The sequence below is a fragment of the Salvelinus fontinalis genome, chromosome 22, assembly GCF_029448725.1.
Source record: "Salvelinus fontinalis isolate EN_2023a chromosome 22, ASM2944872v1, whole genome shotgun sequence".
NCBI classification, from domain to species: domain Eukaryota; kingdom Metazoa; phylum Chordata; class Actinopteri; order Salmoniformes; family Salmonidae; genus Salvelinus; species Salvelinus fontinalis.
The window spans coordinates 30,310,632-30,329,593 of NC_074686.1; the positions used below are offsets into that span (position 1 = coordinate 30,310,632).

Consider the following 18,962-nt stretch of genomic DNA (forward strand, 5'->3'; position numbering starts at 1 on the left):
TTACATTTTACATACGCTCTTATCCAAAGCAACTTACAGGCGCAATTAGGGTTAAGTGCCTTGCTCTGATTTTTCACCAGGTCGGCTCAGGGATTCGAACCAGCGACCTTTCAGTTACTGGCCCAATGCTCTTAACAACTAGTGTACCTGCTGCCCCACTTAATAGATGGAGAGAGTTATGGCAGCACATTCTATACTTTGCTGGCCTTAGAAGGAAGTCAACAAACTATATTTACATTAACCTCATTACCAGAGTCTGTATATAGAGTATCGGAAAGTCAACACAACGTAATCTGTGATACAGAATACTGACACAACTGCAGGTACATTCCCACCCATTATACAATAACATGACATTTCCAATCTATTTTGTTGTTTTGACATGAACCCTAACTTGCAAGTTTCTGTTGAGAAACCAACTAAATAGAAAAGTAATAACGTGTTCTGTTCACGCTCTTGCATTTTTATTTTATGTGTAAATATTCGTTTTGGCAGCAGAATCAGTACACATGCATATTTTTCTTGTTTTCAGTGTTGTTCTGTACCATCTAAGACATTACGAAGTTTAATAAATCTTCTCATGTGGAGTTTCATAGAACAACCTAGTAGTCTTTTTTTCACCCCCTCCATTGTACCTGCCCTGTGCTTTTCCCCCTTATTCAATCATCCCATTAAAGAAAAGCTGTAGCTCTGTGATTCGGAGGCAATACATTTTTATGGAAGTCATCAAAAGGTAACTGCCAGCCCATTCAGCTGGGATATAAATAGTAAACGTGCAATATGTCTGGCTGGTTCTCTATTAGGACTTCAGGGTAAATCATCCATTACTGAGGATGTGGTATCAGAGAGGATGTCATAAATGTGACTCACCACCTGGATTCGGCTCATAATTTAACAATGTTATTCGTATTTACAGATGGAATACAAGTTTGTAATTAATCGTATTTACAGATAGCATACACGTTTGTTATTAAGGCACATGGAAGTTCACATGTTCTAGAAGGCATTTCTGCCAAAAAACACATTTTGATAAAAATATATTTTTTACGTGAAATCGTAACTTGCGACATATGCCTAGTTTCCTGAATCGGGTCACAAATAGACCTATCTATCTCCCTGTCCTTAGATGAGGTGACGGAATGCTAGCGTTGGGAAGGAGGCGAACAGTGACACAATTCTTCCAATCCAATTGAACACCCATGGACCAGAAATGGAGGAAGCATTAAGAAGAATTTAGAGGGAATGAAAATGTTCCCATAGTTGTATGTAACTTGTTACTTTTAAGTTTCCACTCCTTGCTTTTGTCAACAACAAAAAAAACGCATTTCAGAAAAGACCGTTCTTAATTTTAATCACATAAAAAAATGTATCCCTGTTTTTTGTCACTTTGTCAGGAGATAAAACCACCAGCAAATGCTGTGAAAATGTTCCTTCTCTGTAATAGACTTAGTGAATTATTTTCTATTACAAAAAAAAACTCTGAGATTCGAACTCAGAGGTTTTTTTTTGTAATAGAAAATAATTCACTAAGTCTATTACAGAGAAGGAACATTTTCACGGCATTTGCTGGTGGAGTGCTCGAGCTGTGCGATCAGTTTCTAGTCAGGCCACTGTATTAGTGGCAGAACAATGGGTTAGGCAATTTACTGGTAATTCACTGTTTTATTTAAATTACTTTTATATAGAGAACAATGGATCCCATGTGCTAATCATTCCATTTCATGAGTTATCAGACCCTTTACCTCATATGCTGCATAAGCCTGTTGTTCTAAGGCAATATTCAGTCATCATAATATTGGTTGAAAGTCTATAGAAATCAAACATTTTACACTTTTACATTTTAGTAATTTAGCAGAAGCTCTTATTAGTGCGTTCATCTTAAGATAGCTAGGTGGGACAACAACATTCACAATGGTATCAAGTACATTTTTCCTCAAAGTCCTTATCAGCAGTCAGTGCTAGTAAGAAAAGACAATAACAAAACAGTATTTTTTCATAAGTAACAGAGTAACAGAACTTTAGGCGCCTCCTAGTGGCAGCATTACCCCCCTTACAGCTGCCCTTGGGAAAAGAAATAGGATGGACATTCCAAATGGAACCCTATTCCGTGTATAGTGCACAGCTTTTGACCAGGGCCCATAGGACACTGGTAAAAAGCAGTGCACTAAATCAGGAATGTGGTGCCATTTGGGATACAAACACTGTATTTTGAGAAAGTAAATGTACTTATTTATTTTGTGCAGAAAAAATTATTCACCGTATGAATCTTATGACCATCTAAAAATGAAAAAGAAGAATGATCTGTAATACTTTGACGCATCTCCAATGCATTGCTTTCTTTTCTTATTCTTTGTGTTGCTATGTAGGCAACTACATCAGGGGTAGGCAACCCTGGTCCTGGAGTGTCACAGGCACTTCATACATTCTGATTTAATTGACCTGGAAGACCAGGTGTGTTGAATTCAGGCAGTCACTGAACTGATCAATTAGATCAGTTGGTCAAGGGTGGTGCCTAGTTGGGGAAAAAATCCTGCAGTACCTGCGGTAGTCCAGGAACAGGGTTGCCTACACCTGAATTACATCATTCAGTTGGCCTATTTGCCATTTCAAATCAAATCAAATCACAATATTTATAAAGCCTTTCTTACATCAGCTGATATCTCAAAGTGCTGTACAGAAACCCAGCCTAAAACCCCAAACAGCAAGTAATGCAGGTGTAGAAGCACGGTGGCTAGGAAAAGCTCCCTAGAAAGGCCAAAACCTAGGACGAAACCTAGAGAGGAACCAGGCTGTGAGGGTTGGCCAGTCCCCATCTGGCTGTGCCGGGTGGAGATTATAACAGAACATGGCCAAGATGTTCAAATGTTCATAGATGACCAGCAGGGTAAAATAATAATAATCACAGTGGTTGTCGAGGGTGCAACAGGTCAGCACCTCAGGAGTAAATGTCAGTTGGCTTTTCATAGCTGATCATTCAGAGTATCTCTACTGCTCCTGCAGTCTCTAGAGAGTTGAAAACAGCAGGTCTGGGACAGGCAGCACGTCCGGTAAACAGGTCAGGGTTCCATAGCCGCAGGCAGAACAGTTGAAACTGGAGCAGCAGCATGGCCAGGTGGATTGGGGACAGCAAGGAGTCATCAGGCCAGGTAGTCCTGAGGCATGGTCCTAGGGCTCAGGTCCTCAGAGAGAGAGAAAGAAAGAAAGAAAGAATTAGCGAGAGCATACTTAAATTCACACAGGACACTGGATAAGACAGGAGAAATACTCCAGATATAACAGACTGATACTAGCCCCCCGATTGAATAGACTTCAGGCCAGAGGTATTCAACTCTGACCCTACGAGGTCCAAAGCCTGCTGGTTTTCTGTTCTATCTGACAATTAATTGCACCCACCTGGTGTCCCAGGTGTAAATCATTCCCTGATTAAAGGGGATCAATGAAAAAATGCAGTGGAACTGGCTTTGAGGTTCAGAGTTGATTTTGAGTGCTTTATGCTATAGGCCTGCCTACCTCTGGAGGGGAGAGGATGGAGTGGAGACAGGAAGGTCATGTATCTTGTTTATTTATAAAAATATAAAACAATAAAAAGTGGAAAGCTGCATCACAGGATAACCACCCAGGCTCCATGTAGACTGTGGTCCTAGTATCCATAATAAACAGAGTGGGCGTGTGGGATTTATCAGAGTCTATTCATTCTATCCCCTCTATCTGTGGGTGGATCCGGTCCTCCATCTGTAAGGACCTTTCTTCAGCATGACCTCACAGCTTGGCAGCAGGACCTGGAGCATAAACAGCCACTGGGTGGGGATCCAAGGCAACGTTTTACAGACTTCCACCCACATTTACTCCTGGATTGAGTAAGCAGCAGCACCCCTCCCACTGGGCACAGATCAACATCTAGGTTTGATTTACATTTGGTTCAGTTTTCAACTAACGTGAATTCAACATGAAATCAACAAAAAAATGCACTATTTTATTGGATTTAGGTTAAAAGACTAAATGCTCTTATGTTGATGACTTTGAAAAATCAAAATAATTTTCTCACGTTGAGTCAACGTTATCACATTGCATTTTCGTTGAAATTACGTGGAAATATTGATTCAACCAGTTTTTGCCCTTCTTCCTTTCATCCCTTCATCATGCGTAGGGCGGCGCACAACTGGCCCAGCGTCATCCGGGTTCGGGGCAGGCCGTCATTGTAAATAAGAAATTGTTCTTAACTGACTTGCCTAGTTAAATAAAGGTGAAATAAAAAAATAAAATGCATTTCACTCATACATCCCTTTGAATTATCCCCCAAAAAGGGAATCAAGAAGTTTGGTCAAGTTGAGGTGACTGATATAATAATTAAATCGTCCTATAGGAGAAGTACATTTTCTGACCATTTCCCACAAGCTGTGGCTGTCGTGTGTCAGTACAAAAATGTGGCCCAAATGCCACCCTATTTCCTACTGTATATAGTGCACTACAGAGCCCTTTGGGCCCTGGTCAAAGTAGAGCACTACAAAGGGGATTGGTGGCCATTTGGGATGCACATAAACGTAACATCTTGTGACTGAGTGCTCTGGCTGTTTTCGTACCAATACATGGCATCACACTTTCCCCAGAGTCCATCATCCAGTGTTGGATTCAAATGAGTGGAGTCTCTATCTCACCCCTGAGTTGAACTCTCTGGTCTGGTCCATGGCTGGGCTGGCCTGGCTGACACTCCCTGCCTATCTGTCTCATCACTTCTGTTCTCTGTCACTTGACCATGTTATGGAAACACAGATCCACTCTACTGTATAACTCTGCAGTAGGGTTTGTGAAAGCCCGTCTAAGCCTGTCTGACTCTAAAGCATGGCATACACTGCCCTCCACACAGTCTCTACGGTAGTGACAGATCAAGAATTGGTCTGGAAACTAGACCACCACTACGTAACTGAGGGTTTAGCTTTCACATCCGAAGAGCTTGGTATCTTAAGACCTGCATGGATAAAATAGTTCATGTGATTTGAATGTTCAAAGGATGTAATCAAAAGGTTTTATCATTTCATCTGAATGCCTATGAAAAAAGTTAAACTCCACTAAATTACATGGTCTGGCATTCACTGAACACTGAGTTTGATGATTCATCTTTTATTTCAAATAATATGTGCTTATTCAGAGACTTTTGTATTATGATTGGCAGGAGCATATACCTTTAGTCTGTTGGTAGAATCTTCCTTCTCCCTCTATAGATACAGTCAAGCTGCACACGTGCCACAGTTGTTTTCAATCAAATAAATCCCCTGAACACAGACACACACCAACACATTTCTTTAACCTAATGCATTTTCCGAAACATTCACAAAGTGACATAATACTTCAATCTCAGCTCGCACAGTCTTCTGTGCACTCCACATGGCAGCTTCCAAAGGTTAATGACTTTATATCAAAAGGAATTTCAGCCATTGTCAGCAGACAGACTTGGCAGGTAAACACATTGGAACTATTGGATTTGTGCATGTTAATAACGTGGTATTCCATACTAACTTTGTGTCCATACTAACCGCTGTAGAGCGCTCCACCTCCTGAGAGCTGAACTTACAACCCCTGAAATAAGCAAGGTGAATGCAGGTGAGAGGTGTGGAACCATCCTTCTGTGATTACCTCCGTAAATCAAACACAAGGTTATTCTGCCTCTGTAGCCAAGCTCAGAGGAATGGTCACAAAATGCTGGCCTGACATCAAGGAAGAGTGCCTCCAGCCTATGGGCATATACAGATGTAGGATCTTAATTTGATCACCCTACTGCAAGAGAACATTCCATTTCTGTAGTTGAGTTGTAGTGGGTCCACAGCAAATAGAAGGCAGCCCACAATATTGCCTCTCCAAAATGTGAGAGTCATTGTGTACACACAATAAGTCAGACAACATGTAGACCATAAAGGTCTTCTCTACCTGATGGGATGGAATTATTTTGATCTACAGAGTTCTTTGAAAAGGTTCTTGGAAGAAAGTTTAATTTCTTATATGACAGTGACATGTGATGTGCGACACAGTACTTATCCGGCTGTGAGTAGATCTGTGACTTTGTGCCATTTCAGAATCAAGTACCTGTAAATTCAACACAATCAACAGTTATTTGTCACTACAAATGCAAAATTGCACCGATTTAACTATTCACATCAACCACAACAAAACTTGGTTGAGTTGGGGAACTCTCCAGATATTGCCAGATGGATCGTCTCTGTGGAGATGTGATACCCATGACATTATCTGCCGCCTGCCGTCATTACGTGCCTCTATTTTCACCTCTAGAGCCTGAAATGTAGCATCGCCTCATGAAACAGGTGTCTGACTGGCTCCCTTTCCTCTCTACCTGGCTCAAACAATGAAAATGATGGGCTTAAGCTGGCTGAAGATCTCTTCCCTGCTTGTGAAGGGCACTGGCCTCTCAGTGGCACTCTCATATCTTTTAGAACATGGAAACCAGTGGGCGGGTTTGGCTTTCTAAGAGGATGCTGTCTGATGAGGGGGTCTAGTGAGGACAGCTTTGCTCTGTGTTTCACGCTGTGTCTAACCTTTATCCAGGTGCGATTGCCCTTTTAAAAACACCAACTCTCCCTGGACTCTAATAGCCAGATAAACTATATTTCCCTGGACTATAATAGCCAGATGAACTATATCTCCCTGGTCTCTAATGGCCAGACAAACTATATCTCCCTGGTATCTGATAGTCAGACAAACTATATCTCCCTGATCTCTAACGGCCAGACAAACTATATCTCCCTGGTCTCTAACGGCTAGACAAACTATATCTTCCTGGTCTCTAACGGCCAGACAAACTATATCTCCCTGGTCTCTAACGGCCAGACAAACTATATCTCCCTGGTCTCTAACGGCTAGACAAACTATATCTTCCTGGTCTCTAATGGCCAGACAAACTATATCTCCCTGGTCTCTAACGGCCAGACAAACTATATCTCCCTGGTCTCTAATGGCCAGACAAACTATATCTCCCTGGTCTCTAACGGCCAGACAAACTATATCTCCCTGGTCTCTGATAGTCAGACAAACTATATCTCCCTGGTCTCTATAGGCCAGACAAACTATATCTCCCTGGTCTCTAATGGCCAGACAAACTATATCTCCCGGGTCTCTAACGGCCAGACAAACTATATCTCCCTGGTCTCTAACGGCCAGACAAACTATATCTCCCTGGTCTCTAATAGTCAGATGAACTATATCTCCCTGGTCTCTATGGCCAGACAAACTATATCTCCCTGGTCTCTAACGGCCAGACAAACTATATCTCCCTGGTCTCTAAATGCCAGACAAACTATATCTCCCTGGTCTCTAATGGCCAGATGAACTATATCTCCCTGGTCTCTGACAGTCAGACGAACTATATCTCCCTGGTCTCTAACGGCCAGACAAACTATATCTCCCTGGTCTCTAATAGTCAGATGAACTATATCTCCCTGGTCTCTAACGGCCAGACAAACTATATCTCCCTGGTCTCTAATGGCCAGACAAACCATATCTCCCTGGTCTCTAATGGCCAGACAAACTATATCTCCCTGGTCTCTATTGGCCAGACAAACTATATCTCCCTGGTCTCTAATGGCCAGACGAACTATATCTCCCTGGTCTCTATTGGCCAGACAAACTATATCTCCCTGGTCTCTAATGGCCAGACAAACTATATCTCCCTGGTCTATAACGGCCAGACAAACTATATCTCCCTGGTCACTAACGGCCAGACAAACTATATCTCCCTGGTCTCTAATGGCCAGACAAACTTTATCTCCCTGGTCTCTAACGGCCAGACAAACTATATCTCCCTGGTCTCTAACGGCCAGACGAGCTATATCTCCCTGGTCTCTAATGGACAGACAAACTATATCTCCCTGGTCTCTGATAGTTAGATGAACTAGTCTTGTCTTATCTTGATTATTGTTGTGTGGTAGAGTGCTGCATGGAACAGAGCGGCACGTCCTGCTCTTCGCTGTAATCAGACGGCTGATATAAATCCTATGCATGCCAGTCTCTCTTGGCTAAGAGTTGAGGAGAGACTGACTGCATCACTTCTTCTTTTTATAAGAAACATTAATGTGTTGTAAATTCCAAATTGTTTGCATTGTCAACTTACACACAGCTCTGACCAACACACGTACCCAACCAGACATGCCACCAGGGGTCTTTTCACAGTCCCCAAATCCAGAACAAAATCAAGAAAGCTTACAGTGTTATATAGAGCCATTATTACATGGAACTCCCTTCCACTTCATATCGCTCAAATGAACAGTAAACCTGAGAAGCTGGTGAGAAAGCACCCTAGTAGTATGGAATAGCCACGGGAAGTAGGGGGCTGAAGGTGATGCAGCACCCCCTGAAAAATCACAATTACAATAAATATATATATATATATATTGAAAACTATATATTTTCACAAAAGTAGTGCAATGGGCCTTTACAAGTATTAGTGGACCAATATAGACATCTGTAGCTTGAGAAAAAAAAAATATATATTCTGCATCTCCACTTTGGTCAAAAAGGTAGTTGTATAATTAAGAACAGTATCTTTCAGGATTCAAAGGTTGGAATTGTAAGAGTTGTTGCCATGTCCCTTTCTCTGCAATTGTCATCAAAAGGTGCAAAGTTATGGCAAAGACACAAAACTTCCATATCAAATTAAATGTTTATCTTGATCAAATAACATGGAAAACAGTATTAATTTACCATCCTTACAAACCAATGAATGTACATGTACCGTATTGTACATAGTCTTCTAGGTTTGTACCTGTAGACTTTCCATCAAAATGAAGAAAAACAATGACCAATACAGTAATTGAGTACCATGTGACATCAAGTGGTTTGTGTCTCAGTAGAGCATGACGCTTGAAATGTTAGAGATTTGACGGTTTGATTCCCACTGGGGACTAGTAGGAAACCGTATGCACTCATTACTGTAGGTTGCTCTGTATAAGGGCATCTACTGAAAAGTAATCAATAGACCAGTTCAGTTTTCACATAGAAATAAGTTGCATTTGCAAAGTATTTCAAGAAACTGGCACACACATAGTGCACTACATACCTCCATGGCTCTGGTCAAATGAAGGGCACTATATAGGGAACAGATTGCCATTTCAAGCGCATCCCAGAACATGATTTTCTCTACCTTGTTAAATTAACATTGTGGCATCACTAATGAGCAGTGTGTATTAAAATAATTACTGGGAGATGATGTGCGCTAGTTAAGGTTAATGTAATGACCTCTCAGAGACGTGAACCAACATTCCTCACATGCAGCAGAAAGGGCAAAGTTATTTTCAAAGTTGAAAGAAAAAACATCCATGAAAAGATTGTTTGCCCACCCCGTTCTCCCCAGTGGATTAACTGTCTGAGCGTTTTGAAAGTATCGCTGTTGTTTGAGATTTACAGATGAATCTTAGAGATGACAAGACAATCATGCATTTCAGTGTAATAATAAGTCATAAATATGCAGCTTCACACCCCCATAGCCCCCTCTGTGTGAAGAAAAAGAAGAAGAAGAAGAAGAAGAAGAAGAAGAAGAAGAAGAAGAAGAAGAAGAAAAAGAAGAAGAAGAAGAAGAAGAAGAAGAAGAAGAAAAGAAGAAAAAGGAAGATGAAGAAGAAAAAAAAATGTTGTTTTTTTGTACAAGAAAAAGAAGAAGAAGGATGATGATGATGATGATTCCCAGGACAAAGAAAATCCTGAAGATGACTATAATGATGATGTTTGTTTCTGCAGCCCCTCCTTTTTGTCTTTTGCCATAGGTAGGACGGACCATTAATTAAGAATGCTGCTTGTGCCTTGTGCCTTGAAAATCACAAATGCATCACCTCACTGAAAAAACATAGAATTGTATACTGAACAAAAATGTAAATGCAACATGTAAAGTGTTGGTCCGGTGAATCATGAGGTGAAATAAAAGATCCTATAAATGTTCCATATGAACAAAAAACGTATTTCTCTCATTTTTTGTGCACAAATTTGTTTATATCCCTGCTAGTTAGCATTTCTCTTTTGCCAAGATAATCCATCCACCTGACAGTTGTGGCATATCAAAAAGCTGATTAAACATCATGATCATTACACAGGTGTACCTTATGCTGGGGACAATAAAAGGCCACTTTAAAATGTGCCGTTTTGTCACACAACACAATGCCACAGATGTCTCAAGTTTTGAGGGAGCATGCAATTGGCATGCTGACTGCAGGAATGTCCACCAGAGTGGATGCCAGATAATTGAATGTCAATTTGTCTACCATAAGCTGCCTCCAACGTCGTTTTAGATTGTCTGGGCCTGGCTCCCTAGTGGGTGGGCTTGGCTCCAAAGTGGGTGGGTCTATGCCCTCCCATTCCCACCCATGGCTGCACCCCTGACCAGTCATGTGAAATCCATACATTAGGGCCTAATTCATTTATTTCAATTGACTGATTTCATCATATGAACTGTAACTCAATAAAATCGTTGAAATTGTTGCATGTTGCGTTTATATTTTTCTTCAGTATAGAATAAAAATATGAATAATTAGTTCAACATTTTCTCAACGAATCAATATCCAATCAATTTATTTTATAAGATAGCCTATCAGATCTACTGAGGAGGAAGATGATAACAACAGCAATAATCAACCGGTGGGAATCTTTATTTCCATTGGGTTACACGTTTATTACCTGGATTGTCCTTTTCAAGACTCCATCACTCGTGCCCAGATCAGAGCGCCAGTCAGAAGAAAGAGCACACTGAGATGCTCGCACCTCGCCATGCAGTGTGTTTAACAGAGTCCTGAAACCTACCGGGCAGTGACAATCCTAGGAGAAGCTCCGCCACATGCACCGTCTGCGAAACGGGAAGCGGCAGTTAGATGCACTTGGAATACCGGTTGGTGAACTGTCACAGAGTTAACGGCCACAGACGAGGCATTATCACCGCGAAAGCGTTAACCACGCGCCAGTCATAAAACGTAGCCTTCATGACTGCAATTCATTAAACAATGGCAATTGTCGCACTTGATTGATTTTATTATTATTATTATTATATCGAGTGGACAATTCTTCTCCGTTTAAAAAAATATTGTAAATTGACATTTCGTTAAATAGGATCACGGACGATGGAAGACAGTTTCAGAAGAAGCTTTTCGTCTACATAGGCTGCAACATCGGGCTCTTCTGAAATACTTCACTATAGGACCCCGATTACCGAATTTCAATCTTTCAACCCAACTTTACCAAGGTAATAGCTTTCAATTATCTTATTGCATTTATTTAATCACTTTTGGATTCGTATTCTTATTTGTCTGTCAGTATCTCTCACTCCAGTAATAAAATAACATAGCCTGCTAAACAAGAGTTATTGATGATAGTTCAATTTTGCAAATTTTACATAAATAAATTGCGCCCTTGTTTTCAGTTGCGCAGCTTGTGCTGAGCGGATGGCAGTGACCCATCATCAACTCTGTGTATAATGCTGGGTGATATTTGGCAAGAATAAGATCATGGGAATAAAATATGTTATAAACACCAAAGAAACACAATGGGAAATGTTTGATGATTTAGCCGTGACTATAAACGGGCATAGTGTAAGTGTATTTCTGGAATCATATAGTCAATGGATGGCATATTTGCTTGACCATATCAAACAACCGGTCTCACACAATGTAACATGGTTTATAGGGCTGTGGCATGATTTATTTAATATAAAAATAAAACAAAACAAATAAAATGCTGTGTAATGTAAAATGTATCAAGTTTTAAAATATGTCATACCTTAAAAACCCATCCCTGCCAAATAGACTAATGCTGTTGACACATATTCTGGATTTTTCTTTTGAGCATGATATGCTGATGTAAGACATTTTCTCAAAGCTTATGTACAAAACATTGCTTAGCCTACAATTTCCCCTTTCCATACTGTATAGCCACTTTCCCTCTCAGTGGTTTGGGCAGATTTCAAGTTGAATCAGTTCTGTGTCCTAGCAGTGCCATTTAGAGGAGCACAAGATTTTACAAGACAATTCCAAAGTAGCCAGTTGAGCATTAATATTATTCATGTGCCTAAAGCAGCACCCCTTTTCCCTCATGAAGAGTGTGTGAATGAGGTGTGGTGATTGTGTCTGGGGAGACAGTGGCTGTTATCAACTTCTCACAGACAGAATGCTGGACCAAAAGTCAAGCATACTGGATTACCAAGCTCTTGTATAAATCAGTGTGTGGTATAGCCTTATTAATACCACAGAGTGTCCACTCAGACGACTTGATATGGACTTCTCATAACGAGACTAAATCTAGTGATAACTGCCATGACAGAGCCTTAAACCGTTCCTCTTATACATTAAATCTATACTTACAGAGAATCAGTAAGGCTACAAGCCAAATGGCACCCTATTCCCTACATACCGCACTACTTTGACCGGGCCAGGGACAGAAAGTACCCAGGTGGCTAGTGTGGCTATATCTAAATGGGATGCCTCGTTGAATAGATGAGTTCTGTTAATGTAATCATGTTTAAGGAAATGTATTACCCTCTGTCTGTCTGTCTGTCTGTCTGTCTGTCTGTCTGTCTGTCTGTCTGTCTGTCTGACTGAACCGGTATTGATTTGAGACGGGCTGAGGGGCTGTAAAAGCAATGTACACAGATATGAAGGGACACTAGGACAGACAGACACACACACACACATACACACGAACACACTGGCCTATTGGAGTTGCCTATGTCTGGTTGCTCTTCCTATCTGTGAGATTGGGGAGCAATACATCAGCTGTGTGATCAGTGATGAGTGGAGAGGCAGATATGCCCGACTGATGGGACAGCAGAGAGAAGAGAGTCTGGAGAGCAAGGAGGGAGATACAATTCAAATTAAAGTTAAACCTTGCTGCTGTCATGTCCCTGGGATGTGCCCTGGGAAAATGCCACACACACACGCGCACGTGCATGCACACACACACACACACACACACACACACACACACACACACACACACACACACACACACACACACACACACACACACACACACACACACACACACACACACACACACACACACACGCACACACACTATCCCCCCGCAGCCATTTCCATTCTTCCATATTGTTTTTTGAATCCCAAACTGTAGCTTTAAATGAAATGTGATTGAAATGTGTTAGTTGTTGTGTGGACATTTAGTCCTTGCGGCTTTTGTGTACTGTAGATTTTGTGTAAGACATGCTTTCGTGCAACTTCATCTTGAAGTGGTTTTCTAAAATATGTCTTTCTCTTTTATCGACAGTAAAACATTTTACTGCGGGCTATGTCAAGACATTATCCAGCCAGAATGACGTGTTGAGTTTTCTTCCATTATAAAATACACAGTAGTGCATGAAGCTAGTGTGAGCGAATACAGCTCCCTTTTGGATACTTGCTCACACTGATGTGTGGATGCAGCTGCTTCCACAAACAATGAAGTCCCCATAACATAGTAATGAAATGTATAGACAGCGGGGGACCCTGAAGCATGCTTGGAGGACAACGCATAGAGCTAACGATGGTAGGATGTGAATATTACATTACAAGTATAATTGTTGCAATATGTGTGCTGTCAGTTTGAAATTAGTGCATATCACTCATGTTCTTGAAGCAACATGATCAGCTGTCTTCGAACTACCGAAGACATTTTTAAGCTGCTGGAACACAAAGAGGAGCTGTTCTCTCTGAATCTATTTTGATAGTGTTCGATGGTGTGCCAGTTCTCCCCACTCTAAGCTGTTATTAACCATTTCCAGTGATTGAGCCCTGCTGTGTCTACCTAACGTTCAGTCCTATATACTACACTCCGGGATGAACTTTCCCTTAGGTATGGCCCTAGGATCAGCTTCCCCTCCCTCATTCCTAAAAAAATGCTAAACTGACCCAAGATCAGTATCCCCCTGCTCTCCTATACTACACTGTCTACCTATACTATACTGAACACCCGTCTGCATCAGTAGGTGGAGCTGATGTACAGTATAGTTGTGTGAGAGTGCTTCGATCACACTTGATCCTATGCAGAGCGTATGAGAGTAGATATATAGGAGAGTAGAGATATAGGAGATTAGAGATATAGGAGATTAGAGATATAGGCTGATTCTATTTTATTGCGATTTTTTTTAATTTCACCTTTTTTTAACCAGGTAGGCCAGTTGAGATCAAGTTCTTTTTACAACTGTGACCTGGCCAAGATAAAGCAAAGCAGTGCGACAAAAAGAACAACACAGAATTACACATAAACAAACGTACAATCAATAACACAATCAATAACTAAAATAAAATAAAGTAGAAAAATCTATGTACAGTGTGTGCAAATGTAGAAAGTAGGGAGGTAGGCAATAAATAGGCCATAGAGGCGAAATAATTACAATTTAGCATTAACACTGGAGTGATAGATGTGTAGATGATGATGTGCAAGTAGAGATACTGGGGTGCAAAAGAGCAAGAGGGTAAGTAATAATATGGGGATGAGGTAGTTGGGTGTGCTATTTACAGATTGGCTGTGTACAGGTACAGTGAGCTGCTCTGACAGCTGATGCTTAAAGTTAGAGAGGGAGATATAAGACTCCAGCTTCAGTGATTTTTGCAATTAGTTCCAGTCAATAGCAGCAGAGAACTGGAAGGAAAGGCGGTGTAGAGATATAGGCTGATTCTATTGTGAGAGTAGAGATATAGGCTGATTCTATTATGAGAGTAGAGATATAGGATCTGATTCTATTATGAGTGTAGATATATAGGCTGATTCTATTATGACAGTAGAGATATAGGCTGATTCTATTATGAGAGTAGATATATAGGCTGATTCTATTATGAGAGTAGAGATATAGGAGATTAGAGATATAGGCTTATTCTATTATGAGAGTAGCGATATAGGCTGATTCTATTATGAGAGTAGAGATAAAGGCTCTGATTATATTATGAGAGTAGATATATAGGCTGATTCTATTATAAGAGTAGAGATATAGGCTGATTCTATTATGAGAGTAGAGATATAGGAGAGTAGAGATATAGGAGAGTAGAGATATAGGCTGATTCTATTATGAGTGTAGAGATATAGGCTGATTATATTATGAGAGTACATATATAGGCTGATTCTATTATGAGAGTAGAGATATAGGCTGATTATATTATGAGAGTACATATATAGGCTGATTCTATTATGAGAGTAGATATATAGGCTGTTTCTATTATGAGTGTAGAGATATAGTCTGATTCCATTATGAGAGTAGCGATATAGGCTCTGATTCTATTATGAGAGTAGAGATATAGGCTGATTCTGTTATGAGAGTAGAGATATAGTCTCTGATTCTATTACGAGAGTAGAGATATAGGCTCTGATTCTATTACGAGAGTAGAGATATAGGCTGATTCTATTATGAGAGTAGAGATATAGGCTCTGATTCTATTACGAGAGTAGAGATATAGGCTGATTCTATTACGAGAGTAGAGATATAGGCTGATTCTATTACGAGAGTAGAGATATAGGCTCTGATTCTATTATGAGAGTAGAGATATTGGCTCTGATTCAGATGTAATGTAGTCCAATGAGGGAGTGGCATCTGTTTTTGGAAAGATTTTTATGAATTATTGTGATTTTACTTTGTGGCATTTGCTATTTGTTTAAGGTGTACAATTAATTAAAATATACATGTCAGTAATGAGTTTGTTTTCATCATGAAAATACCATGGACAACCTCAGAACCCAGCCAAGCCATTTTTCTCAAAATGCCATTTCTCCCAACACTCCTACATGGAGGCAATTTGCTTTTACAGCTTTTTTCCTACTGTTGTTTCATTATTGATACAATGCACCCTAATGTATCTGTCATGTCTACTCCCGCTTCCCCACTCTGGTGCTTGACGTTGCTGGTTTACTAACCACCGGTCCTGGCACCACATCACTACGCACACCTGGTAACCCTCATTACGCTCACCTGGCAACCCTCATTACGCACACCTGGCAACCCTCATTGCACACACATGGCAACCCTCATTACGCACACCTGGCAACCCTCATTACGCACACCTGGCAACCCTCATTACGCACACCTGCGCCGCATCATGAGGCACACCTGGACTTCATAATTACCCTGATTACTCACCCTTTATCTACCACTCCCTAGCATCACTCTTCAGGCAGTATTGGTTCTGTGTTCATGTCCAGACGCGTGCTTGTTTTGTATCGCTCTACGTTTGTTATTATTAAACTCGTCACATGCACCTGCTTCCTGACTCTCAGCATCATCGTTACAGTATCCAATCTAAAATGGTTAGGATCAGTGAGCAGAAGACGTGTAGAACGGAGATTACTCCTTCATATAAATGAACTAAGCCATACATATGCTTGTGGTAAAAGTTATTTTTTATTTTTTAGTATATGTTAATTTGGGCCTTTGTGGAAATCTTTCTCTCTCATTCATTAGGGATCGCCTCCCCTGCCCTTTCCAGACTATTACTTCCTCTCTGTGTCAATGTCATGTCTCCCTTGATAGCTTTCTCGTTCTCTCCTGAGTGAAGGGGTCATACTCTGACCATATTTAATTGACATGGATTGTGGATAGAGAGAAGGAAGAGGAGAGGGTTTCTGTTAATGGAACTGTTCATCTGGAGAGAGCAGAGGGGATATTTAATGGCAGTGGTTCTCCCAAAAACATTGGTTTTACTTTTGGTTTTGAGTTAGTTAATGCACCATACTATTCGTGTGTAGATTTCACTTAGAAATGTGAGGATTCAGTTCAGCAAAGTAGGAGACAGCTGGAATACTGTTGAACCATGCATTGTTTCTCAGCCAGCCGTGTTGTTACTCCTATGGCTATCTAAAATTTGAGCCAGATTATAGCTTTAGATATGATCACTCTCTGATGATCACTGACATTCAGTAGCATTTGGTATTTTTTGTATTTTATTAGGATCCCTATTTATTTGTATTTTTTTATTTAACCTTTATTTAACTAGACAAGTCAGTTACGAACAATTCTTATTTACAATAACGGCCTACTCCGTTCAAACCCCGGCGACGCTGGGCCAATTGTGCACCGGCCTATGGGAATCCCAATCACGGCCAGATGTGATATAGCCCATTAGCTGTCTAATCTTCCTGGGGTCCACATGAAACATGACATAATACAGAACATTAATAGACAAGGACAGAACTACAACAATTTTTTTAAAGGCACATGTAGCCTACATATCAATACATACACACGAACTATCTAGGTCAAATAGAGGAGAGGCGTTGTGCCGCGAGGTGTTGCTTTCTGTTTTTTAAAACCGGGTTTCTGTTTTTTTGAGTAACATGAGATGGAACAGAGTTCCATGCAATAACGGCTCTATATAAAACTGTAATCTTTATTGATTTTGTTCTAGATTTGGGGACTATGAAAAGACCCCTGGTGGCATGTCTGGTGGGGTAAGTGTGTGTGTCAGAGCTGTGTGTAAGTTGACTATGCAAACAATTTGGGATTTTCAAAACATTTCTGTTTCTTATTAAAAGAAGTGATGCACTCAGTCTCTCCTCAACTCTTAGCCAAGAGAGACTGGCATGCACAGGATTTAAATCAGCCCTCTGATTACAATGAGGAGCAAGACGTGAGGCCTGACTGGTGCACATGTTTCACACAGGGTAGAAGTCTGTCTGCAGATTGTTTGAGATCGTGGTCATGGGGATTTAAACCGTAGATACAATGTATGACGCATAGAGCAGACGCTCTATGCGTCATACATCTACACATCATAAGGATTGGATGAAAAGGGCACAACGGATCAGCTTCTGCTAAAAACGGAGGAAAACACTGACAGCATTAAATACTTAGTTCTCATTCCAGCCGGAAGAACCACAGACTTTGCCTAGCTAGCAAAAAGGCTTCACCACTGTTTTACAATCAAAATATCACACAAGCCTCTATCAGAGAGACTGGAATAACTGTCTGGTTGAAAATTATCATTCATACAGCTGTAATTTTCTTACGTACATTCCTTAACCGTTGTGAGACATTTATCATTTTGACTGATTATGCTTCCCCTTCCCAAGTCTCTCGGTCAAGACAGTCTCTCAATGGGAATTAATTGATCTACTCCTGATTGATTGTGTTTGGCCTGGCGACCTATATTAAACTGTAACTTTGGTACAAGCAGCCTATAATGCTTAATTGTCATAAGGTACGCCGGGAACAATCAACCCCACATTGGTTTGTTTTTCTTCTATTGATTATGAACCCGGGGGCCTGTCTTGGTGACTTCAAAGGAAGTATGCATCCCAAAATGGCAATGACAAAGACCGATTGGGCTCTGGTCAAAAGTAGTGCACCATATAAGGAATAGGCTGCCATTTGGGAAGCAGAAGAAAAGGATTGATGTTCTCCTCTGTTAATCCTTCTCAATCTCCTGAGAAGGTTACAAAACAAAAGTGGATACAGGAGATGAGAAATGTTGTCAAATTTACAAAAATATAATTAAAACATTAAATATACTTGCACAATTGTACTCTTATCCAGGCTACTGTTATGTGAACACTGTTTACACAGTGTAACTGTCTCCACACATTTTTTTTTATAATACCAATTTCCCCTTCTGAGAGAGGGGGCTTGGGGTTAGACTCTATACTTGATACATGTATTGGTTTTAAATTGGTTAAAAACAATTGATTACATAATGCTATTGATTTCTACATTGCTGCACTAACATGCATCAACTCACCCTTAGATAACAATCTGTTGAGTGCTACTAACCACGGTCAGTGGCGAACAGGCCCCCGGCTACCGTTAAACAAGCTTGTCAGAGCAATATAACGGCTTGGCTTGAGTTCTCCGTCCCTGAACCAGAGCATGCTCCTCAGTGAACTATTTAACTAGAGACCGAGGGCTCATGATGAAATAACTAGTGTCCTGTAGCCCATTGGCCATGTCTGAAATCTGTCTTGCCTACTACTTACTAAAACTACATACTGTGTACTAATCAACTACA

At 40.6% G+C, this 18,962-nt stretch overlaps 1 protein-coding gene across 1 annotated transcript in view; it reads left to right on the plus strand.

The window, feature by feature from the left end:
- The first annotated feature begins 10,449 nt into the window (after window positions 1-10,449).
- Window positions 10,450-18,962, plus strand: part of LOC129820190 (calcitonin gene-related peptide type 1 receptor-like) — a 94,546-nt gene continuing 86,033 nt past the window's right edge. The window contains exons 1-2 of the mRNA XM_055877173.1: window positions 10,450-10,876; window positions 11,095-11,227. The gene's annotated coding sequence lies outside the window, so the exon portion shown is untranslated. The remainder of the gene's footprint in view (window positions 10,877-11,094; window positions 11,228-18,962) is intronic.